The sequence below is a fragment of the Stegostoma tigrinum genome, chromosome 25 (assembly GCF_030684315.1).
Source record: "Stegostoma tigrinum isolate sSteTig4 chromosome 25, sSteTig4.hap1, whole genome shotgun sequence".
In the NCBI taxonomy this organism is placed as follows: domain Eukaryota; kingdom Metazoa; phylum Chordata; class Chondrichthyes; order Orectolobiformes; family Stegostomatidae; genus Stegostoma; species Stegostoma tigrinum.
In genome coordinates, this window is record NC_081378.1 from 48407591 (window position 1) to 48433150 (window position 25560).

General features: G+C 42.3%; 1 protein-coding gene across 5 annotated transcripts in view; it reads right to left on the bottom strand.

Moving 5' to 3' along the window:
- Positions 1-25248, bottom strand: part of LOC125463188 (GTPase KRas) — a 53321-nt gene extending 28073 nt beyond the window's left edge. For 2 of the 5 annotated variants that reach the window (XM_048554072.2, XM_048554073.1), the window contains exons 1-2: positions 25125-25247; positions 24770-24934 (exon numbers count right to left, since the gene is read on the bottom strand). The gene's annotated coding sequence lies outside the window, so the exon portion shown is untranslated. The other 3 variants (XM_048554076.2, XM_048554074.1, XM_059654706.1) reach the window with 3 other exon arrangements.
- Between the last annotated feature and the right edge of the window lie 312 nt (positions 25249-25560).

Here is a 25560-nt window from a genome sequence, read left to right on the forward strand (position 1 = left end):
GCAACAAGCATGCAAACATTAACACATCATTTCTCACAATCTGTTCAAAATCTCAGATTGTTAACATTAAGGAGTCATTGTAAACTCAAACTCCCGCTCTACTTGGTTCTGGCATGAGATCATGATTCGTCTAATAAAGTGTAATTCACATCATCCACATCTGGGAAATAGATCAAAAGAATAACTTGACAATCTGCTGATTATCAGTGTCTTAGGGATATATTCACTATTGTGAATTCTGCAGTGGGACCGGGTCCCAGCCTCTTGACCAGAAGCCTCCAGGACTCTGTATCGAATTCCACAATTTTAGAGCTTGCCCTCTGTATCCTTGATTTCTCTTGCATCCTGCAACAGCAAACCACACACACCACCCCCAGCCGTGTCTTGTTAATGTCTCCTCGACTTTGGTCTTATCAAAACAACCCCATTTGCTCCTTTATATCGCTATCATCCCTACAACACCGTTAGTGACCCCTTATCTTTCACTCTGGGCACCTTCACAATCTGTTCCACTTGCTCCCTCTTCCAGTCTCTATTTACAGCATAAAAAAAATGCAATCTTACAATCCCAATCTGAGAAAGAGTGATATCAGACTCAAAACACTAAATGTTTCTCTCCTGCACATGCTGCCATCCCTCATGAGTTTCTCCAGTAATTTTGTGTTCTTTCTAGACCAGAGGTTCATATTCAAGTCTCACCTCCAGGTGCAATGACCATGTAGGTTTGTCACAATGAGACTGAAACAAGTGGATTTTAAATTTAGCTCGAGTGTTTTTGCAGAACAGCGGTGTCTGAGTATCTTGCTGTGTTATGAAATCATGTGACATAGCAAGGGCATTCATCCTAAAGTATTGTGCAGACTATTTGCAAAAAAAGCATTATCATTATCCTGCATCCACTTGTAAGTCAACCTGCTCAAGTTGTGTTCACTTGAGCACTGCTACAAAGTCCCTCTCCCTGAAAGGGATACAGACCCCAAATGAGCAATACTGTACAACTAGAAGTTAACTGCAGATCCTAAGCATGCTGATCCATGCAATCAGATATGCTTGGTTTTAATGTCACACTCTCTTCATCCAAGGCAGAGCTCATGGGTTCAAGTCCCATTGCAAAAATCTGAAGATCCAATCCAAGCTGAGGAACTAGTGCTTTCCCATTTGGATGAGATGTATAACGGAGACCCTGTCTACCCCCCACCCCCAGTTGGAAGTGAAAGATTTCATGGCACTATTAAAAGCGTGGAAGAGAGCTCTGATTGATTAACATCACAAAAACAGATTATCTGCTATGTTCTCAATGCTATTCATGGGAACTACTAGCTACAAATTTCTTGCCGTGCTCCTGACATTCAAACAATGATTACATAGAAGACAGGAGCAGGAGGCGGCCATTCAGCCCTTTTGAGCCTGCTCCACCATTCTTCACGATCATGGCTGGTCATCCAACTCAATAGTCTAATTCTGCTTTCTCCCCATACACTTTGATCATATTCACCCCCAGTGCTCTATCTAGTCACCTCTTGAATCCATTCAATGTTTTTGCAATACATTAAATTAGCTACAATGTCTTGGAGCACTTTTGCTGTCTGAAATGAATCATAGAATCCCTACAGTTTGGATACAGGCCATTCGGCCCAACAAGTCCACACCGGTCGTCCAAAGACCATCCCCAGACCAAGGTGCTATCTAAATACAAATGCAAGCCCTTTCCTGGCATACAATGGGAAAGACTGCTGGTATGAATGTGTTCCATAAGTAAACGGAATGTCTCCAATGGAGGAAAGGGCAAAAATCTGATGCGAGATTTCCTGCTTTATCTTTGGGCAAGTTGTTAGCAGTGTGCCATCTAACAAGGTTTCAAATTAGACTAAAAGTCTCTATGTACTTTTTTTTAAAATGGGAAAAGTTGTCACAACAGATGGGGAGAAGAGGTTGACCAAGTACTCCAGAGATCAGTACCTGTTGTTTCTTAAGTCAACAGCGACAATATATGGAAAAAACAACATTATGAGAAGTTGCAAGAGTAGTGAAGACAACAAATAAAAAATAAGATTTTTGTATATATAATAAAGATATTATATTTATATATTAAATATAAACATAGAAGTAAGCATTGGTAGAACACTAAAATCAGTGATGCAATTAGGGAGATGAATAAACAATGAAAGTTAAAGCGACACGTGTAAACTGGTGTTATGAAATTAATTAGCCATTAGCCATACCTGGCTGACTGGACATCTCGATGTGACCAACGAATAATAATGAGAACACGCTGGACACAATAGTCAATAAATGGGGAACTGGATAAACACAGCAGCTCAGACAACAGGTGAACAAGGAAGTCAACATTTCAGGCTGAAACCCTTCATCAGTGCTGGGGAGGGGAGCCCAGAAATAAATAGTGGGTGGGGGTGGGACTATGAAAAGGTAGGTTGGAAGGTGGATGCAGGTATGGGTCATAGAGATTGGTCAGTGGAATGAGTGGAGCAGATAGGCGAGCAGGAAGATGGACTGGTTAGGACAGGTCAGGGAGGGGAGCAAGGGATAAGGCGGGGGGGGGGGAAATGGGGGTGGAGGGATTTTGAAGCTGGTGTAGTCAATATTGAGGTCATTGGGCTGTAAGGTAAGGTTCAAAGGCAAAATATCAGGTGTTGTTCCTCTAGTTTAGATGTGGCCTTACTGACAGTGGAGGAGTCCATATAAACTGGAGGAACACCACCTGATATTTTTATCTTGGGAGCTTACAGCCCATAAAAAGTCTGAATAGTGACTTCACCAGCTTTAAAATCCCTCCACCCCCACCTTATCTTTTGTTCCCCTCCCTAACCGGTCCATATTCCTACTCGCCTATCTGCTCCACCCTTCCTACGGATCAATTACTATAACTCTTTACCTGAATCCACCCATCACCATCCTTGAAGAAGGTTTTTGACCCAAAACGTTAACTTTCCTGCTCCCCTGATGCTGTCTGACCTCCTGTGCTTGTCCAGCTCCAAATTTATTGATTTGGGCTTCCAGCATCTGCAGTCCTTACTGTCTCCTGGAGACAGTAGTGTTGGTCCTGTTATATCCTTTATTCACACGCACACTTAAGTGGTGAAATGGTTAGCATAATTTGCACATTTGATTGTTGCAGTGTTTCACCTCCAGAGCCAACAAATGGAAGGCCACTATCTTTATACAATTAACGAATGAAATACATTTACCTGCGTTGAGTGCTTATGAAGTGTTGACTAAAACTTAGCGTTGCTTTAAAAAAAAGTGATGAAGGAGCAGCACTCAAAAAGCTTGTGATTTCAAATAAACCTGTTGGACTATAACCTACCTGTCAAGTGACTTCTGACTATGTCTACTCCAATCCAACACTTGTACCTCCACATCACCCAAGTGTGACTGAAATCTCAACTCTAACTAGTCAAATGATTTCCACTGTAATTTATTTTCGTGAGAGCAATGAACTTTCCTCTGGTGCCTATCCAATTTGGCTTGATAGACTAATTTGGTTATGCAGAACTTGTCAAGATTTGAATGTAACATTTGACCTAACAGAGAGAAGACTATTAGTGGGGCATTGAGCTCCTGTCTCTGCCGTGCAGCACTAGAACCAAACAGCAGCGAATAGGATGCTTCAGTAAGTTGTTGTACATCTTCTGAACAGTAACATTTAAACTCCTGAAAAGTGTGAAGGCTATTTCGGATACAACACATTAAAAGGAAGGAGCAAGTTACTGCAGATGCTGGAATCTGTACTGAAGGCAAGAAATGTTGGAGATTACAGCAGGTCACACAGCATCCATGGAGAGAAAGCAAGCTAATGTTTCAACTCTAGCTGACTCTTCAAACTCTGAAGAATAATCCAAATTCGAAATGTTAGCTTGCTTTCTCTTCAGGGATGCTGCCTGACCTGCTGACCCACCGTGATCCCCAGCATTTCTTGCTTTCAGCATATTAAAAAAAGAAAATTTGTTGGCCTGAGGCTGGATAACATTCATCAGTACAGTCCAACTTACTTGAATGCCATAATATTTTAGTGCCAACCATTTCCACTTTGAATGTCAAAACGTGTATTCATTAAAATTTCAAACCTTCCCTCTCTACACATCTTTCCACTCTTAAAATTAGTTCTACCTATATAACACTATTTCCATTTGTACGAAATTGACAGTAGAATATCGAATAGGATACTTAATCTGCCCAATCTTAGTTCCATTGTTCTTTACAATGTCAGTTCGACGTAAAAAGTCAAGTACGTGGCTTTAAAACGGTGCATTGGCTTTTAGGATACAGCTGGAAACCTGGTGGTAAAGCACCAAAAAACAGAACATGGAAAAACATTTCAGGGCTGAACCTGAAAAACTGCCTAGGATAACAGCTTGTGGTCAGCTTGATCACACACGTTGACTGTACTACATTCTCCAGTTTTACTTGTATATTGCTGAGCATGTGCTGTGGCTTTGGCAACTTGGAACACTGGCATATGACAGATACCAATCCAAACTTCCTTTCAGGCTCAGCAGACCTACTTACTGATGGACTGAAGCTTTAATACAAACAGGGAGGTCTGAGCCTCAAATTTTCAATTACTGTGGGAGTAGAAACCCCAGATCTGGCGTCATTAGTTCCTTTAGCCAAGAGACACAAAGAAAAACAAGCAAAAACTGCGGAAAACTGAACTTAAAACACAAAATGCTGGAGATACTTGGGGGTCCGACAGCATTGGTGTTAAGAAACAGAATAAATATCAACCAAATGCTCCCAGGGTATTAGCAGCAGGATGCAAAACGGGAAGAACAGCAAAACAGGCAAAGACAAAGGAAAAGGGACCTATCTGGTGTGACTGACAGGAGCAAACTTGGCAATACTGAGTGGCACATTCTGGCCCTCCTAGCTCCCAGCACCCATGGGAATGGACTAGTTACTATTCTGTGTTTGAAAGACTTTGGCCCCTTTCAAAAAAACTCAGCTGAATCTTGCAATTCCAAGCCAGAGAAATTAAGTTGGTCGAATTCCTACTGTTACTGTTAATCTTTATACTGTCTCACCACACTCAAAATTTGTCCAAATTTTGCCCAACCCATCTCAGTCACCTCCATCTGCAAAACGTGCCAAAAATCTTCCCAGTTTCAATTCTGGCTCCTAGTGCTCCTCTACCCCCAATTTTTTTTTCCATTGCCAACCTAATGGCCATGCATTCAACAATCCAGACCCTAAAAAAAAAATTATTCTCCTACCAGACCTCTCCAACCTTCCTTCTTCACCTGGTCTGTTAGCCTTCCCCCAGTCACCATATTACTTTGTCAATTTTAGCCACAGTACATGCCTCAGAACACTACAAAAGGTGTTATTATTACACAGAGTCTCAGTTCAGTCATCATCAGCCCAGTGCCAGTTGTCCTCAGTCAGCAACATGATTAGACTTGATTGTGATGTTGCCACCACAGTTGACTAGTTGTCAACACCCACTATCAAAACTGACATTAGTAATGCCTGGTTGAGCACACCCAGCAAGCAGTCAATGTCTTCAAGTCAATTTCCTTTGGAATTGCTGATATTTTCAGCTAGCTTCTTCTACACATTCTCCTCTCCCACTCACACGAGTGGGTACATTGTTCTGTAACTCTGGTCTCAGTTTCTCCATTTCCCACCCCCCACTCCTATCTCTGCTTCTCTTTGCAAAGTTAAACTACTTTAATACAAGGAAAGGAAACAGAGTAAGAGGGAGAGAGATTAAGATGACATGAAAAAGATTCCACTGAATTGCAAACGTAGAAGGCAAGTAAATTTCAGTAGGGAGAGCGCAGTGCAAAAGTGATCCAATATAAAGTCTAGTAAAAGTGATGAGAAAATAAGCAAGGCACAGAAACGCAAAATGCAAGTCAGTAAATATTTCTCTACCTGATGAGAGGTTAAAATATTTATTCAGAATCGGAAACAAAATAAATTCCTGCTCCTGCCCAATGGTACAGTGCATGAATTGATATTCCCAGAACACTGAGCTCTTGCACAGGAGTAAAGCATAGTAAGAAATAAGTACTAGAATTCATATAGGGTATTTTGTGGCCTCTGGACATCCCAAAGCATTTTGCCATTCATTGAGTATTTTAATACAGTTACTGTTGAAACGTGGCAGCTAGTTTTTTTCCCCCCCTCACAGTGCTTCATCTGCCAGGGAAAGCATTCGTAAAAGGTTTCTTTGCAGCTCACATTAATATGTTTCACACTTTTTCTTAAGTTATCAACTTCAAATACATCCAATCATCCATAAAGCTTAATTAAGGTCAAAGTGACTGTATACCCTAGCTATCTCAAACAGTAGACAGTGTGGGTGCATATCCAATAACGTAATGCAGGTAAAAGACAGGGATATGCAAGGTGACAGAGAGGCACAACATCTACACTGGAATACACGTTTGGATGTTGCAACGTGTTGCACTTTCAAGTGTAGGAAGCAGTGTTTCTTGTTCTTACTGGTTTCCCCTCTCCTTGGAAAGTCCTGTCTTCTAACAGCTGCTGCTAATGCAAATCCTGTAACTATTACAGCACGCCTTAGCTTTAAAGTGACAGAGAACCAACCAACAAGACACATTCAGGAGGGCTGTGTGGCACAGCAATGCTCTCTGCAAAATGGAACAAGGTCTTCAGCAGGCAGGTGGCTGAGTAATTACAGGGCCCACCAGCATTACTACTGGCCCTCATGTGCACTCAATCTGCCCATGGGAAGAATATCACATTTCAAAACCTGCACTTGTGCTGTTGAAAACCTTGGGCGTCCTGACACTCAGGAGATTGTTAAGTCAAGTCTCACGGTCTGTACACCTTTAAGAGACATGTTCATGACAGAATCACTGCAAAATGGGATGTGATCTCCCAGTATAAAAATCTCATTCTCCATCCTAATTTGTCATGCTTCAAATGATCCATTCTACTAGAAGAATGCTCCTGCTGTAACCTAACAGCTTAGTATTAGCTCAACCTCATATGCCCGAGGAATGTAATGCTGCTGCATAATAGTTAACGATAATAAGTGTCTGCTGGATTCCTCAATAACCACACCCAATGTGTGTTATTGCAGATAAGAAACATTGCCACATCATGTAAAATACTCTGCTGGAAGTGCAGAGATGAGTTGTCAATCTCATTTAATCTCCATCTCTTACTTCTTTCTCTAATGTGGCCTGTCTCCATATTGTTTCTGCTATTGCCCTTCTCCATTCTGGCCGTTTTCTGTGCACCTTTGATTTCAGTTGCTCTACCAATAGTCGTCGTCAAAACTTCAGCAAGCCAGGCCTAAGCTCCGAAATTCACTCCCCCTCCCTCTCGCCCTCTTCAGAAGCACAAAACCCACTTCTTTGACTAAGCTTTGGTTAAACATCTCTTGGATTGGTAGTAAATTTTGACTATGCTCCTGTGACACCCCTTAGTACATTGCTTTATAGCAATTTGAATGACACTGGAGGGGAAGTAGACAAGGGAGTAAGTAAAGCAGCAACATGGGTCTACCACATGAAGAAAGTAGCAACAAACAGAGGTAGAGGCTGTGAAAACAGGAACGGAAAAAGGAGAGAGAATTGCAGGTGGCACTCGTATAAGCAAAATTGTTTTGCCAGCACTTCTTAAAGTCCCCAGTTTTTAAAAATAAAATTACACACACAATATACCCACAGCTATAACTTCCTTAAACAATTGATCATTTTCTTCCCTGGCCAGCCTTAATTACTGAAGGGTCATACTTTCAACATAAATCATGGCAAACACAAAGGACTCAGAACTGCATTGAACAAGGAGACTCCCTCCTGTTTCAAGCAGGAAAGGGCCTGCTTAAAAGTTGAAGCCCACTTAAAAATGGCAGGTGGTCAACAGGACCTTTCTATTTCATTGTTTTGGTCTCATACGGAGTTTTTTTTATTACTACTGTGATTGCAGGTTGATACAGCGAACCCAGGGTTAAAATTACACCAAATCTTTTCAAATGAAAAATTACAAACATACTGCTGGGCTGGATCAATAACCTTCAGAACAAAATTAAACAAGCGTATCGGCCTGAATAGATGAAAGATATTTCTGCTCATCGCAAACAATGCAAATAGGAAATGTACACCAACTTGACAGACTCTTAAATCAAGACTCTATAATCAATATTTAAACATGAGCTTTCATGCCTAAAATTGAGAATTAAGCCTTCAACTTTTTTGTGCAGGAGTATTGAATTGATCTTGACTGGACCTAAAATTACAGCATCCAAGAGGCCACTCAGTCACGGCCAGCCTACTCTCCTGACTACATTCCCTCATCCAGAGAGGTTGGAAAGAAAATTCCACTTCTCTGCCCACCCCCACCTTTACTTCTGTTTCCAACACCAAACTGGCCTTGGGATTTTGATCTAGTTTCTTCAGCCTTCCTACAACCTGAAGAGGAAGCGATCTCTTTACACAGGATTGGCAAGTCGGATGGACCAGCTCTTCTCTATTCGTGGTCTTTGTACACAGTTGTTAAGCACACAGGTTGGCTACAGCTGTAGGAAGAATCCCAAAAGTCAGAAGTTGCATTTGAATTATTGTGCCTGATTATGTATGCCCTTATCCCAACCTCCCACGTAGGAACATGCAGCTGCGCATTACTGCGAGGAAAAATTGACTGAATGCACACAATTAGGAAAAGAACATGCATATAAAGCGGTGTTCTTTGGTTCTGCTTTAAAAAGGGCCAGCATTAATATACCTTATTCCAATAGCCTGTGTCCCCCAACACCTGAAAGCCATCGAGGCATTTCTGAAGCATAAAGGACTTTGATATTGTAGGAAACACAGCTGACCATTTACATGCCTTAGGACCCTTTAAACCCACAACATGGGAATAGCAAGTTAATTATTTTGTGGAAAAAGGGATATTGGTTGAAGGATAAATATTGACCGAGGCACCAGGAAGAATTCCCTGGCACCTTTAAATACAGCATATCTTTTACATCTACCCAACTAAATAAACAGGTCTCAGCCAATTGAGGGCACTCTGTCAGGTGTTGGCCTTGGGCTTGTGATCAGGATCCCCTAAATGGTCACAATGATGGTGTTGCACATTTCTGCAAAAAAGTTAAATCTGAGTCCAGCTGCCAGTATCCAATTCAAAGCAAACGTGGCCACAAAGCACCCGACCATACAAATGCAAGATCTGCACAAATTACAGAGATGCACAGATGTGTAAAAATATTTAACTGGGAATTAAGAGATATCACTGAAAACTCACTAAAGGGATTTAAATTGGGTCTTTTTTCTGGTCAACTCCCAAGAACCACAAGGTGGAAATTAGCAGTCCCTGGAATGCCAATGCTTTCTATGAAACAGGATTAATTTTTTAAAATCAAAATCAACAAGTAACAGCAGCCAACTTAACCTGTGACTGAAGAGCAAATGATTCTTTAAAAATAAAGTAGGTTGCCTGGATAAAGAGAGAGAGATTCAATTTCAACCAATCTGGGAAAAACACTGCAAGAAGAGCGAGGCACAGCTCGAAGTTGTTAGTGGTCGGTTGGAGAGCAACTGGGCAGCTAAACGGGAACAAGCAACTTGTAAACATGCCCCCTCCCCAAACTGGATGTCTTGCTAAAGTCTCCCTGTTTAAAAAAAGTACCAACTATCCAACTACAAAAGCCATCACAGCAGATGGATTTAACCTCCAGTGTTAACCTCTTTGCTTCAGCGACAAGGAACTCTAGTAATGAGGCACGACAGTGTGCTGCAGTTTAACTAGGACTTCCTTCTGATAGGAATGCCTGTCTCATTTGGATTTCAAATTGATAATACCTGTCTATCACTTGAGTTAAAGAGATAAAGTTATTATCTTCATTAACAGCTTGCTGCAAACTAACTTAATCTGTGTCTTTTTGGCTGAGCTACTTGAACCACACAAATTTAATAAAGAAAGGGGGTTAACGGAGTTCACTGACCATATGATGGATATGCAGGGTGGCTGTGACACTACAACAGTTTTGGTCCTATAAAAAGGACGAATTTAAATGCTTCAACAGTTCAGAGAAGGTTCACCTGACTGATACCTTGGATTGTAGTGGGGAGAGGGAAGAGCCCTCAAGTGGTAATGCGGAGAGGTGAGTTGGCCTATGTTGAAAGGATGGAGAGGCTTGTATCCATTACAGTTTAGGAGACCATGAGGTGATCTTACTCAACATTCTGAAAGGTCTTTCCAGAAAGAAAAGGGTAATTCCCCTTGTGGGAGAGACTAGAACAAAGCAACACAGTTTAAGTGGAACACACAGATTGTGGGAACTGCTGATTTGGGAGAATCTGAGATAGCACAGTGTAGAGCTGAATGAACACAGCAAGCCAGGCTGCATCAGATCAGGAAAGGTGACGTTTCGGGTCTGGGCCCTCCTTCAAAAATGGGGGACGGGAACGGTTCTCCGAAATAAGTTGGCCGGGGTGGGGGTGGCACGATGATGGAAGGTGGGTAAAGGAGCAGATAGTCCATCTTTTCTTGACCTACACCACCATTTTTAAAAGATGTCACATTTCCACTCCAACCATCAAGTGTCTTTGGAACACTCTTCCCCAATTAGCACTGGAAGCAAAGGGTCACTGAATAACTTCAAAGCAGAGGTACATAGGTTCTTAATGGACAAGGCAGTTGGTGGTATCAGTGGGTAGTCTATAAATAGGTAGGAATGGAGGCTAAAATCAGATCATCCATAATCCTATCAAATCGTGGTGCAGGATGAGGGCTGGATGACCCAATCCTGATTTAAACGTTGGAGTGAAGCCTTCTAACCATTAGTGGAAGTGCTTGTCACTGAACCCTGGCTGACAATTGTTGAATGGATAGCCAGTAAATCTAGTCAAGGTGCTATCAGTTCCAATAACTACAAATAACAGCAGCTCCTTCAAAAGGGACTGCAGTCAAATGATCCCAGATACATACACAGGAAGTAGCAACTGATTCCTGTCACTGAACTGTGCCTTCAATTTTTTAAAAACTATATTTTTATTGCAAATTAAATGGAAGATCATCATCCTCCCACCCACACCAGTATACCATTTAATTCTAGAAGTGCAAGTAGCTGGTGAGTAATATCGCTATAGATAGTAAAAGCAGAGGAAACAAACATTATTTGACATTCATGAGTTAAATGTGGAACATATTCATCAGGAAGAGCGCAAATAATTTAAATTCATTAGGCCTTTGATATTGGCTGCCCTTTTCAGTTAAACATTACATGCATATCATTTACAAAACTCAACACTGCTAATGATGAACAGCAAAAAACAAAGAACAGAGGCCAAGAAAGAGTTGAAACCATTAATTTCTCCCTGACCATCAGGGCTGTTCATAGTGAGATAAGATGTGCCACAGGGTCAGGCTCAAATCCACTGCATCCAGCTGTACTTTACTCACCAAAATTCAGACTGGCATTCCCAGGAGTTTGGGATTGTAAATTCCATGTTCGACCGATTGTACTATCAATACAAATTAATCCCCTCCACATTAATAATGAACAGATTAAAAAAAAAACATGAACCATAATATGACGAGGTTTTAGCTGTGTTTCAGCAGGTAGCATGTTCACTTCCGACTCAAAACGGCCATGCGTTCATGTCCCAGTTTCTGGAGACTTCACCAAAAAAGTCCAAGATGATACTCCAGTGCAGTACTGAGGGAGGGCTGTATTGTCACACTTCAGATCATTTAAAAACCAAGGTACTCCTGCAGCCTCAGGCAAGCACAACAAATGCTATTTCAAAGAGCAGAGGAGTTCTCTCCAGTTGTTAAATACGAGAGGTTAAACACTGGTTCGACAGAGTGTCCAGGCAAACATTTACCTAATCAGAGTTTATTCTAACACTCACACCACCAGTAACTCCCCCATTGCCTGCTTACTCCCATTGTATGCATGCACCTAATCAAAGTCTCACACAATTATATAATTTTCTAGTTGATTTCTTCAGAGATATCATTTCACATCTCAGGAGCAAGTAGGACCTGAACTTGGACCTCGGACCTCTTGCACCCGAAGAGTCAGATTCTCACCGGATTCTTTAACGTGTCACCTGATCTCTAGTTCTATTTGGTCTTAGAAATCCATACAGACCCTATGAGAAAATAACAGTGTCCCTTCTCTTTTAGGAAAAGAGATAAGTTTATCATCTATGTACGCAATGATGAAAACAACAAAAATATAAAACATATTATGTTCCTACTTTATTTGGTGTACATTTGAGTTTCAAACATCCTTTTCCCCAATGTTTCTTATAGTTTAATGAAGAAATGGACAAGCTCAAAGAAGCTATCAAATAGCTGACTGCAGCTATCCACCTACTTACATTTGGGGATTTTTCCAATCTCCAATCTGTTTTAGAACTGCATTGTTGATCCACAGTCTTTATTCATGCTCTGCAATCCCCCAAGTCAATGGCCTACTTAATAACTATTTCAATTCCATGCAAATGAAAGGATCGATTTCAGCTATTTTACAAAAGGGTTCGTACTGGGTCATCCCCGGCGGAACTCAGTTCGCTTCACTTTGTTCCAATCTTTATTTCTGGGTCTTGGTAGCATTGCAGCCAATCTACTCCACACACTGTAGAAGTACATCCATTGTCTAATACTACACGTGATTCCACCACCAACATATTCATCATGAAACTGGAACGTCTTGTGATCAACGTAGGTGTTGTTTCATATTTACCTCCATCACTTCCCACCTTTTCTTGTTTGCTATAAAACTCTATCACTCTAAAACAGTTAGTGATTTGGATCCACATGCAGCATGGATTGACTACACCCTTTGAACTTTGAACTCTTTCTGTAAATCCCAAATTCCCGTGCCATCTCAAGATTGTCAAAAAACATTTTTTCCAGCTTTCTTTTAATAAAAATGGTCACCTGCTTCTCAGCAGACTCATCAGCCCACCGACAATGTGTCCTCTGTTTTCTATTCTTTGGCCAATTCCCCATTGCCAGAAGTGCTACTGGAAGGAAAGCTGTCCAAAGACTGTTTTTAAAAGTGCTTCTGACATTTGTTCAGGCTGCGTGTATTTAATAAATTTAACTCCTGTCAAAACTAGAAGTCTGTCATGAAACAGGATACTTTGCCACAGCCTATTAACTTAAATACCAGCATCAACTGGGCAACTTGCATATAGAAATTCTGCAGTCTTGCATACAATCCACTGAATTCCATTCTCTCTGCCATGGACCTACACTTTATGAATGCGTCAGATTTTGACCAAGCAATTAGTAAGTTATTTTTTTGATAAATTTTGTCCAAACCTTCATGCATTTTCAAATCACCTGTCCTAAATTCTGATTTTAAAAAAATAAATTTATCCTGCTTTTGTATGGTAGCAAAAAGTGCCAGGCCATGTCTCGTTACCTCCTTGTTGATGAAACAATGCAGGTCCACATGGTTGCATCATTCTTCCATTGGTCATTTAGAAAATATTGTGGTATGATTTCCCACTCTATCTTAAGATTTTCTAAGGAAGGGTCACCGGACCCGAAACGTTAACTGCTTTCTCCTTCACAGATGCTGCCAGACCTGCTGGGCTTTTCCAGCAACTTTGTTTTTACTCAAGATTTTGATTCAGTCATCTGAGGTTTCTTTCCCTCAAATCGCTCTTTGGTTCGAATATGTTTAGTTCTTAACTCTGAGTTACAAAATAAAAGTTCAGCATCCTCCACCACCACCCATTATGTGCCAGAGTTAAACATTAGAATCTAGGCCTATGTTATAATTGGAAAATTGGCTTTGTAGAGCTGGGAAGGTACATTACAAAAAAGGTAACTGGTAGATAGGCAAAGGCTGACTTATAAAAAAGTTAAAATATGGCCTACATAAAATTAACATTCCTTTGCAACACAAAAAGCAGCACAGGAATGGATATCTAAACACTGATAACAAGAGAAGTTGAAAATTAGATTAAAAGTTGCCGAAAAGTAGTAAGCCTGATGATTGGGAACATTTTTGAATTTAAAGGAGGATTAAGAAACTGATACAGAGAAACTAGAACACAATAGTAAGCCAGCAAAAAAAAAAACTAGACTGTACCGATTTTTGCAAGCATATGAGACACAAATATGAGCAAGGACAAATGTGGGGCATTACACAGGCAGAAAGAGAGGTGATAAAGGGAAAAATGTCACAGATCACCCACAATCCAGTGGAATAGCGGACTCTGGAAGAGCTGAATGGGCTGCACCAGCTCCTATTCCTAATGTCCTGAACAGGAAGGGAATTAATGCACAGTATGACTGTTAAATCACTGAAGCATCTGAACTCACTTCGAGCCCTTGCAAGTGACCAACCCTGAACCCACAACCTACACTCAATCGCTATTTGAAAACAATGCTCAGGCGCAAAGACAAGAAAACCGATTATATGCGAGACAGCTTGCAATAGCAATTGTACAGCCACAATTTAGAGGCTTGGACCAATGCGTAGGAGTCACAAGTTCAAAGCCTGCCACGAAGCCAAGGGTATTTATATTTTATTCCAGATTTATTAGCGAACCAAACATTTAACAATGATGCAAATAAACACTACATGGTGAATTACAGGGAGGACACCCACATATCCCACATTTAGGCGCAGCATTGATAAGCTGAAGATGCTCCTCTCCGGGTTTAAGTTCAAACACGTTTGATCAAAAGTAACAAAAAGGAGGAAAAAAATTCTCGTTCAGACCAAACAATAGCCTGATCTTGTACAGTAAGTATTGAAAACTGTTGGGATTTAACGCTGGAAAATCTCATTAATCTCCTATTTAACATGTTGCCCTCAAACGCATGCATGATACAGTCTGCCACGTTGCCAATGCAATTATAAACATGATTTCTGGAGCATCTCAACGGCCCTTGTGGCTCGAGCTAGGGAAACAGATGAGCGAGGCGGCCAATCTCTCGGAGATTGCGATGTCAAATAATAGCATGGTCCTGATTTTAACTGCAGTGCTGTCTATGTCCATTTCCATTTGGTTGGTACTGGAACATAAGCTGACACAAGTTTGGCTCTTCTAGAGGTGAAAGAACTTCGACTTATCATACAAAACAAAGAAACAAGTAGGCCACTTGGCCCTTCCATTCTGTTCTGTCATTCGTTAAGAGCCCAGCTGATTAGATTTTCACCTCAACTCTGCATTCCTGCAGGGAGATCTCGCCGTCTTCGTGTATGAATCAGAGAAAACTTGAATGCAGGTACTAAGGAAGACAAATGGAATTCTGGTATTTACTGTTAAAAAAGGAATCAAGCACAGATTTAGGGAGGTGTTGCTGCAACTGTACAGGCATTAGTGTGACTACACCTCAAGTATTGTGTACAACTCTGGTCCCTTTACTCGCGGGTGGATGCAGTTGTATCAAAAGGCAGTTCAGAGGAGGTTCATAGATTGATTGCAGAGATGAGGGGTTGTCTTAAGAGAGATTCTGCAGTGTAGGCCTACTTGCTCTGGAATGAAGATGAATGAGAGACCTTAATTGAGTTTTAAAAGACATTAAAACAGGGGTCAACTAAAGTAGACATGGAAAGGATGCTTCCTCCTATGGGACAACGCAGAACAAGGGGGTTAAAGTTTTAGGATAAGAGGTTGCAGATTCAAACATTAAGTGCAAAACTCTCAAAGATGAAATCAATATGTACCAAGCAGTCTTAATACCTCAGAATCCCTACAATGCAGAAAGAGGCTGACCAGCCCATTGAGTCCACACTGCCCACCCAGACTGATCCCCCTGCATCTCCCATGGCTAATCCACTTAGCTTCACGCATTCCACACTATGGGCAATTTACTATGGCCAAGCCACCTGACCTGCACATCTTCAGGCTGCAGAAGGAAACTGGTGCATCCGGAAGAAACCCACGCAGTCTCAGGGAGAACATACAAACTCCACACATACAGTCGCCGGAGGCTGGAATCAAACCAGGGTTTGACCAGACCAAAGTTATAAAGGGACCTGGCATTGAGACAGCTGGGCTAGTCAGTGTGCCACTGTATGGCCAGATTATTGCTTACCCCCTCCTCTCATTTCCAAACCTCCTTCATCTAACTTACTCCAGTAACACTTTAAAATGGAACTAGGAATCGATTTTGTCGATTTCAGTCCTGGTCGTTTTGCCTTTCCACAGACACATCACGGCACCTAGATCACATCTCAACACAAGCTACTCAAAACAGAGAAAGCCTTGGTTGCATTTTCAGCAAGGGTGCAGTTGAAGAACCAACGTAGTAACAAGTGAAGACATAGCAGAGAAGAGATAATGGACTGGAGTCATGTGGAATTAGAGATCTCTCACAAAAGGGACACGCAAGAGCAAATATTCTGTTATGAAGGGCACTGTCAAAAAAAAGAGGAGGAGAAATAGTTTTCTCTGGCAGGAGGGTCTGTAACCAGAGGTGGTTGAGGCAAGACAATGAGCAAAACAAAACAAGGTGGAATAGGGGAAGAAGAATTTCCAAATAAAACTCAATTACCAGGAATGCACTTCCTGAAGAAGGGCAGTTGAACAAGAATCGACTGTAGCTCCTCAAAAAAAAACAAAGGAATTGGACATGTAATTAAAGAAAAAGAAGGAACGACTTAGAGCTATGGAGAAGGAACATGGGCATGGGATGAACTGGGTAGAGATAACACACAGCAAACATGTACCCCAAGCCAAGGAGCCTCCTTTCGAGGCTGCAATATGAAGTGAGGAAACACACCAGACCTGAAAGCATTTCAGCAAAATACAGGAGAGGTGATGAATGCGGCAAATAATGGACTCACAGCAGCCTGCAATTGTTGGAACAGGAGTAGGCCATTCAGCCCCTTGAGCCTGTTCCACCATTCTATGATATAATTGGCAACGTTGCATTGATCAGAGACCTTGGGACCTCCAAGGCAGTATGTACACTGCCGTCAGTTCACTGCTAAGCTGAAAAGCTACTTCTAATTGCAGGGTACCCTACAAAGTAGAGGTAATAAATTAATCACTACCATAGCCAAGTAAAAACTTGAGGTTGTTGACTTGCTCGCTGAGCCGGCTTGTTTTTGTTCAGACATTTCATCACCATGCTAGGTAATAGCATCAGTGAGGCCGCCAATGAAGCAATGTTATTCTACTCCACTTGGAATTTATATCGTCCGGTCCATTATGGTGAGTAGTGTCATTTCTGGTTTTGATCTGTTTGGGTTTGTAAATGGGATCCAATGCTATGTGTTTATTGATTGCATTATGGATAGAGAACCATGCCTCTAGGAATTCCCGAGCGTGTCATTGTTTGGCTTGGGCTACAATGGTTACCTTGGCCCAGTTAAACTGATGGCCTTCATTGTCTGAGTGTACAGATATTAAGGAGAGTTCAGCTAGCAGCAAAACAAACTCTCCTTAATATTAGTACACTCAGACAATGGAGAATTCATTGTGAAGAACTGGACCCCATGCAGATCAAAACCAGAAATAACACGACATACCATAATGGACCAGTCAGTACAAATTCCAAGTGGAGTAGAACAACATCACTTCATTGGAGCCTTCACTGATGTTACCGAGCATGGTGACGAAACGTCTGAATGAAAACAAGCCAGTCAACAACCTCACCTACAAACCAAGCCACAAAGCTTCGCTAAAACCTTAAAAAGTAAAAACTTGCACTGCAGCAACTACCAGAACTTCTTCCAAACCCCACCACCTCCTCCTCCAAGGGGGCAAGGGCAGCAGACAAGTGGGAATACCATGATCGGTGCCTGCACAGCACCATGACTGCTAAATTATATCACTGCCCCTTCGCGGGATCCATATCTAGGAGCTCGCTCCTAGAGAGAGCGCCGTGGGTGTAGCTGCACAACAGAGATTCCAATGGTGGCTCAGCACTGCCACCTTCTCAAGGGTAATGAACATGGACCTTGCCAACAACACCCACATCCCATGAACAAACAAAATAAACTTCTTTATCCAAAGAGAAAGTGGTTAGAATGTGGAACACATAACCACACTGAGGTGGATATTGTAAATGCCGTGGAAGGGAAAGCTAGGTAAACACGGAAAGGAGTAGTAACAGAAGGATATACTGATAAGGTTTGTTAAAGGAAGGATGATCATATGAAGCACAAATGCCAGTAGGGACCTGTTGGGCAGAACGGGTTGCGCTGCAAATTCAACTTAATCGTTTCTATGTATTCCAGTTCGCCTTGCCTTGTGCCAGAAACTAGGTCAGTTTAAGTGAGAGCATTTGCCACAGGGCAAGGTCACTTGTGTGTGGTTTGTGGATTGACTGTAAAAGCTACAACATGCAAGGCTGAAGCACCTTTGCCTGCACTTGGCTCATGAACGTGCCACTCAACAAGCCAACAAGAATGCCAGAGAGAGCCCACCCCAGCAGCATCGCCCCCTTCAGTTTCCAATTCAGTACACTGTGGTTTGGTTCTCCTTTTGCTCAAAGCTTTAATGAGATTGAAATGATCAAACTTGAACACTTTTCTCCAGCCTCCCACCACCTTTTTAAATGGAAGACACCAATCTTCTAGAGCTAAGTGGAGCAATAGACTGCTATTAATTCAGATGTTCATCCGGCATAAAGAGAGAGCTAGGCTACAGATGCTGTTAAAATATATCCCATTTCAAGCAAAATTAAAGGTTTGCTTTTGGAAGCACCAAGTTAAATGGCCATTCATTTGAAGAGTTCTGTTTTGAAGATGTGGTTGAAAATAATGACAAAAACACAGCACACCCTAGACCTCAGACTCTCCTGTTGCTACGTGACACTGGGTCACATGAAGATAAAAGGAAGGCACTAAGGACTGCAGGGCTCTGTAGAAACATCAGTTGTGGTCCCTGTGAAGACACTGCATTCCACTTGTAACGGTTCAGTTAGCCTACAACACAGCCAAGTTTGAGCTATAGGGAGAGGCTGAATAGTCCAGGGATTATTTTCACTGGAGCAGAGGCTGAGGGGTTACTTAATGGAGGTTTATAAAAATCACTATGGACATGGAAAGGGTGAATAGCCAAGGTCTTACCCCAGGGAAGGGGAAGCCAAAACTGAAGTGCACAGTCTTAAGGTGAGAGGGAAAGCTTAAAAAGGGGACCAGACCAAAGGGGCATCTTTTTCCAGAGAGGGTGGAGCGTGTATGGAATGAGCTGCCAGAAGTGGCGAAGGCTGGTACAATTAAACATTTAAAGAAGGATCTGTACGGATACATGAATAGAAGGGGTTTAAGAGGGATAGGGGCCAAATGCTGCCAAATGGGACTAGATTAATTAAAGATATTTGGTCGGCACAGATAGGTTAGACCAAAAGGTCAGTTTCCAGGCTGTATGGGTTTGAGACATTTGAGCAGACAAAGTGAGAGTGCCCAATGGCATGAGGGCATGGAGATTTGAAATGCTACTGTCACGGCCATACACAGACACACCATACAAGACCACTGCCAAGTGCAATCAGAACAGACAGTTGTTTGATATCTGGCAAGGACACAATGAGCCAAAATACCTCTTTCTGTTCTGTAAAACTTGACTCCAAGGCTTCACAAGTGAGTAGTACATCCCTGGCACAATACGGCACCAAAATTCCCAGGCTGCCCGACAGACAAGGGTATGCAACAAAACCTTGGATTTACTAAAATGAAGTAAACTGTTCCTCGGCACTTTCCAACAATGTGACCAGACAAAAACTGACATTGCGATGAGGAAAGAGACATTATTACAGGTCACTAAAAGTCTGGTCAAAAAGGCATGTGATAAGCACTGCCAGACAGAGATAGAGAGGGGAAAATAAATATCTTATAAATTGTGTAAGAAAGAAAATTAATTACATTTCACATCTATTACTGTTCATCACATAGGTGAAATGGATAATACATAATGCACCCAAGTTGGGGAAGTGCAAAATTATTGTAGCTTAAAGTGCTAGAGAATTAGAATAGCAAGGCTACAGCAGGATTGGAACATATTTTTAAAATTTAATGCATCAGTGGCCTATTATTCCACATACACGGCAAACAGACAGGGTGATGTTAGGGTATGGGCAGAGTTTTGGGTAAGTTTAACTTGTTTGGAAGTGTTGCGGAGGTGGGGAGGAGAGAAATCAGTTGTCAGAATAGTCGAGAGATAATGGGAACTGCAGATGTTGGAGAATCTGAGATAACAAAGTGTCGAGCTGGATGAACACAGCAGGCCAAGCAGCATCTCAGGAGCACAAAAGATGATGTTTCGGGCCCGCACCCTTCATCAGAAAGGCCCGAAACGTCAGCTTGTGCGCTCCCGAGATGCTGCTTGTCCTGCTGTGTTCATCCAGCCCCACACTTTATTATCTTATGTCAGAATAGTCAAGTCGAGGAAACAAAGTACTTCAGCAACAAAGAACTTGAAGCAGGTTTGGTGACATAGCAAGTGGTGGTGATGGAAGTGAGATTCCAACCCCCAATTACATGGAGACCTCAATGTCTGATGACCACACACACACACACACACACACAGCACGTACATTCCCTTTGTTGTATTTTAGCCATCCGAAAATCCAAAGGCACCTCCTCCAGCCTGAAAAGGTCACAACACAATGGGTTATCAAAACTTTTCAGAAGTGTTTACATGAGAAGGTTAAAATAGAAGGCTTATCATGCAAATAGCAGTTTGATAAAAATATGTATCTGTTTTTGCTGAGATTGTGTTGAACAATTACAGAATCAAAGTTTTCAATATATGAACTACAAACAGCTTCACTCAACAAAAACTTCTGGTGAAAGAGAGATGATTTGGGGCTTAATTCTTTGCAACAGGAGAGGGCTGTTCGGACAGGCGAGGAACCAAGCTAGCTGCTGTAATTTTAGCAAACCTTTGTACAGCACCTTTATTATGTAAAAAAAGGCCCCCACCCCCTACCGAGAGGATTCACAGGAACATTTAAAAGGATATTAGGCCACCCCCTGAAATAAAAGTGTATGAAATGGAGAGAGGGGAGATCAAGGAGAGGCAATGTAGTTTGACAAACAGGAGCTACACAGCAGTGGTAAAACAAGGCAGACAGGAAGTGGGCTGGTGTCAGAGTGGCAGAAGGTGCATGTGGGCAATTGAGACTCTAAAGCACCAAGCAATTCGAAGACACAAATGAGAATGGAGCTTTAAAAAAATAACTTTCCTCCATGATTCTCTTTCTTCAGAAATTTCAAGTCAGGTTGGGTAACTCACCCTAAAACTCCGGCTCAATTCCCATTCAAATCAAACCACCTACAATCACAGCCTGAACCCTAACCCTATCTCAATCTATCCACTATCACTGCCAATAATACCTTCTGTGATAATTTCCCTTTGATTCTGTGAACAAAGTTCACATTCTTGTAATGTGTTATCGGAATAACGAAGACGTGTTTCAAGGGCAGGAAGAGGTACGGGAAATGCCTGCATGCCACACAAAGAAAAAGTAGCAGTGGTGATTAAGGAGGAGAGAGGGACAACAGAACACTCCAGTGAAGCATCTCAAAGCCTTTGTTGTATTGATACAGCATCTGAGAGCAGTTGCTGTTGACAGCCTAAATTAAAGCAGCAAGGGGTGCTTAACAGCAGCACATCCGTGCACAGAAAGTTCCCACAAGCAGTGTAATAATGGCCAGATAACCTGGTTTTAAAAACTGTTGTTGATTGGAGGATAATTACTGACCAGGACACAAAAGGTTGACCCACTGCTCCCTTGTGAAATAGGATCACGGAATCGGTTCTGGCAAGGAGGGTCTTATTTTACAGCCTCATCTCCAACCATCTTCCTAAATGTAGTATCTTACTTGATTATTTTTAATGAACCTGTCATTGTGTTAAACATAGGAAGGTGAATTGAAGCCAGACATCTGAACTCATGACACAAGGGTGACCCATGTTGACAAAGGACTTCCTGGCAGCGAGGTCTCTTCAGCAAGTCACACACCAATCACTGGGGTCAGAAAAATTCACTAGCTGACTATCATCCTGCTCCAGACAATCCCTAACTTTATTTTTATTATTCATTCATGGGATGAGGGCATCTGTGGTTAGGTCAGCAGTTATTGCCCATCCCTAAGTGCCCAGTGGGCAGTGAAGTGTCAACCACATTGCTGTGGGTCCAGAGTCACATGTAGGTCAGTGCAGGTAAGGGTGGCAGTTTCCTTCCCTAAAAGGGCATCAGTGAACCAGCTGGGTTTTTCAGACAAATGACAATGGTTTTGAGGTCACCATTAGATTCTTAATCCCAGACATTTTAAAAATAAAATTCAACTACCTGCTGTGACAGGATTTGAACTGGAGTGCCCAGAATGTTACCTGGGTCTCTGGATTAACAGTTCAAAAGCAATACGTCAGGCTATCGCGTTCCCAGCTAATACAAATCCAAAGCAACAAGCAAATTAAACAAAGCTGGTATCTGTAAAATAACTGTGAAGGGGTGAGATTCTCAAAAAAATCCAACTGAGTCACCAATGCTTTTATAGTTAACTAGGAACACTGCCACTTTGAATTTCATTTACCCATATGTGACTCCAACACCCCTCACCAGCAAGCTAAGCTCCCAAGACAATAGTCTAGCACATCACATCAAGGGTCCAGCAGTTCTAAAAGGCAGATCACTACCATTTTCATTTGAAAAGAAGGGGGAATTGATTTCCCTTGGGAAGTAGCTCCTTTCTAAATGCCAACATCTACACAGGCAAGGCAAAGAGCTGGCATTCCAAAAACACCCAGTTCAATAAAGTTCTGAAAAAAGGTCACAGGAGTCAAAACGCCAACTGCTTTCTCTCCACAGATACTGCCAGAATTGCTGAGCTCCTCCAGCAATTTCCAGTTTTGCTTTCACTCAAAAAGAAAACAATGTTTCGTGTTTCAGATTGGTACTGGATGCCATTTGAAGTTCCTGGTACATGACGTAACAACATAGCATACCCTGGAATAGTTTCAGCCTGGTCAGAGTTGTTCATTCACCCATTAAGACCGCCATCATACTCATCACTTTGACCTTTGTCTCAAGGTAAAATTAAACTAGTTTTAATTCCAGTGGTGCGTCAGTCAGTGATGCTTTCAACCAATGCTCTGCAGCACTCTCTTACTATTTGAAGCTTGCTTCTTAACTCTAATTGGACTCTCTCCTTTCTCTTTCAAGGGCATTTCACTTGTTCCAACCCTACAACATCTCCCCCACCTTTTATATCCCCATACAGAACAGTGAAGGCTCCATGGTTCACATAATCTACTCCTGCTCAGATCTCTTGTACTCCCTCCTAAAGATTTGTAAACCATGTCTCCTCTATTGCTACATTATATTGCCATGCAGCAATCTGTGACTGTAGCTTAACCAAATCATGTTCATTTGATGCACACTATTTATATTTGAGCTCTATGAACCTTCTCTGCACATTCCTCAGCGTCTTCTAGACATTTACAATGTCGATGGTAGCCAAGATGTGGAGATGCTGGTGTTGGACTGGGGTGGACAAAGTCAGAAGTCACACTCCTCTATCTGATGAAGACACACAGTGTCCCAAAAGCTTGTGATTTTGAATAAAATCCATTGGACTAATATCTGGTGTCATGGGAGTTCTGACTTTATAGACATTTACAATACAGAAGGTGATCATTCATCCCATCGTGTCTATGCCAGCCAAAGATGTGACTACACTCCCTTTTTCCCAAGCTTTCGGCCCATAGTCCTGGAGGCTATGACAGCACAAGTGAACTGTCCTCCTCAGCCTGCTCTTATCTATTATAAATGACACTCTCCTCCTGCAAATTCCAACACACTTCCTGCACTGTAGGCTGCTTTTCAAATTTATAAACTGTTAACCATCCTTTACCATAAAGATGATTCAACTGCAGGCATTAGCAAATAAAATCACAGCCTAATTACGCAGTGATAATTCCTTGTAATGTTTTATTGATTAAAAAAACAAATTCAGTTCAAAATTATGGTGAAAGCAGAATATCATACTAGTTTAAAACTGTTGAGCGTTTGATGCACTTTATCTAGACAAATTACAACCAGCATCATAGTTTCCAGTGGCTGGCAGCATATATATGATTCCATCCCAACAAGCCAGATCCAGTTGAAACCTCACCAGAACAAGCCAAGGCATAGAAATAAATAATACTGGGGTAAGAGAGATGACAGACCACGTCTATCTCTGGGAGACAGCTAGGCCTCATTGAATACAGTCCCCTTCAATACGTGACCGAAAGCAGCCTCTGAGCACGGAGGAATCGAGTGCTCTCCAGCCTTTTAAAAAAACTTTAAACATTTTAAAACCTGCGAGCACGTGGGTGGCCCAACAAGCGTTTAAGGCTGTGAAATAAAAGCTCGCACCATGGCCATTTAAAAAAAAGTTCAAACTAAAAAAAAACCGTAGGCTGATACCAATCAGCAAGAGCACTAAAAAAAATTCCCCCGCCACCTCCCCAAAAGCAGCATCCGACCATCGCTATATTTAGGTTTCGTTTCCGTTTTAAGAACTGTTTAAAAAAACTCTTTCAAAGGTTTCACTACAGATGGTAACGTGCTCGAATTAGCTCCACACAAGCAGACGGGTAAAGTCCACTGCAAATGCCCCTTCTCCCGGGGGGTGAAGGGACAGAAAAATAACTGGGCACACTCTACGCCGGGTTTTTCGGTTTGCTCAACAGCAGCACCCAGTAATATGTATATATACTTTATTTTTAAAAAAAGAGAATCGAGCTTGTCCGACCCAGAAACAGGCAGTCCCTCCTGCCCGTGTCTATCTGCATTGCAGGGCCCTGAGCAGCAAGGGGCGGTTTTTGAAATGGTCACCTCACCGGCTCCTTACCTCCTCCTCCTCCTCCTCCTCCTCGGCGTGCGGGAGAGACACGGACGGCCAGCCCCAGGCAGGAGGTCCCACTCAAATCCCCCGGTTTGCAGACTGAGACGGGCGGGGGGAGAACAGCACCGCGCTGGACACCCCTGTGCGGGAGGCGGGACAGACACGGCGAGCCTGTAAACGGGATACAATGTAACATAAGTCCCCCTGAGAATGTCACACACAGATACACATTAACTTACTGTTTCATTCCACACACTCACGCCGCGCAGTTGCTGGCTCTCGCAAATCGTTTCTTCAGAAAAAGGTTAAATTTTCGAAACGAAACCAAAGCTCTGACCCGCGGGGGGAAACAAACTCTTACCCAGGCTTGGCCGCTTTAAAGAAACGAGGAGTGGCTGCAGTCCTCCTTCACCGTGCAGTAAAACCTCCCCCTCTATCTATTTCTCCCTCCTCCTCTCTCTCTTCGCTGTTCCACAGTCCGTCCCTCCCACTCGTGGCAGCACTTATTCAACCTGGAGTGCGAACGGGGATATGAGGGTGTGGACTATCTGGGGCAGGGGGTGGTAGAGAAGGGAAATGGGTGAGGAAATTCGGTGGGAAGGGGTTAGCGGAGTTGAGGATGGGGCCAGGGAGGAGAATGTGGATGTAGGCAAGGCCGGGGGGGCATAGGAAGTGGTGGATATGAGGAACGTGGGGAATTAGGATTTGGGGAGGGGGATGTGGATGTTGTGGGGGATTGGGGGAAGGGAATATGATTGTGGGGGATTTGGAGGGGAAGGGAATATAATTGTGGGAGT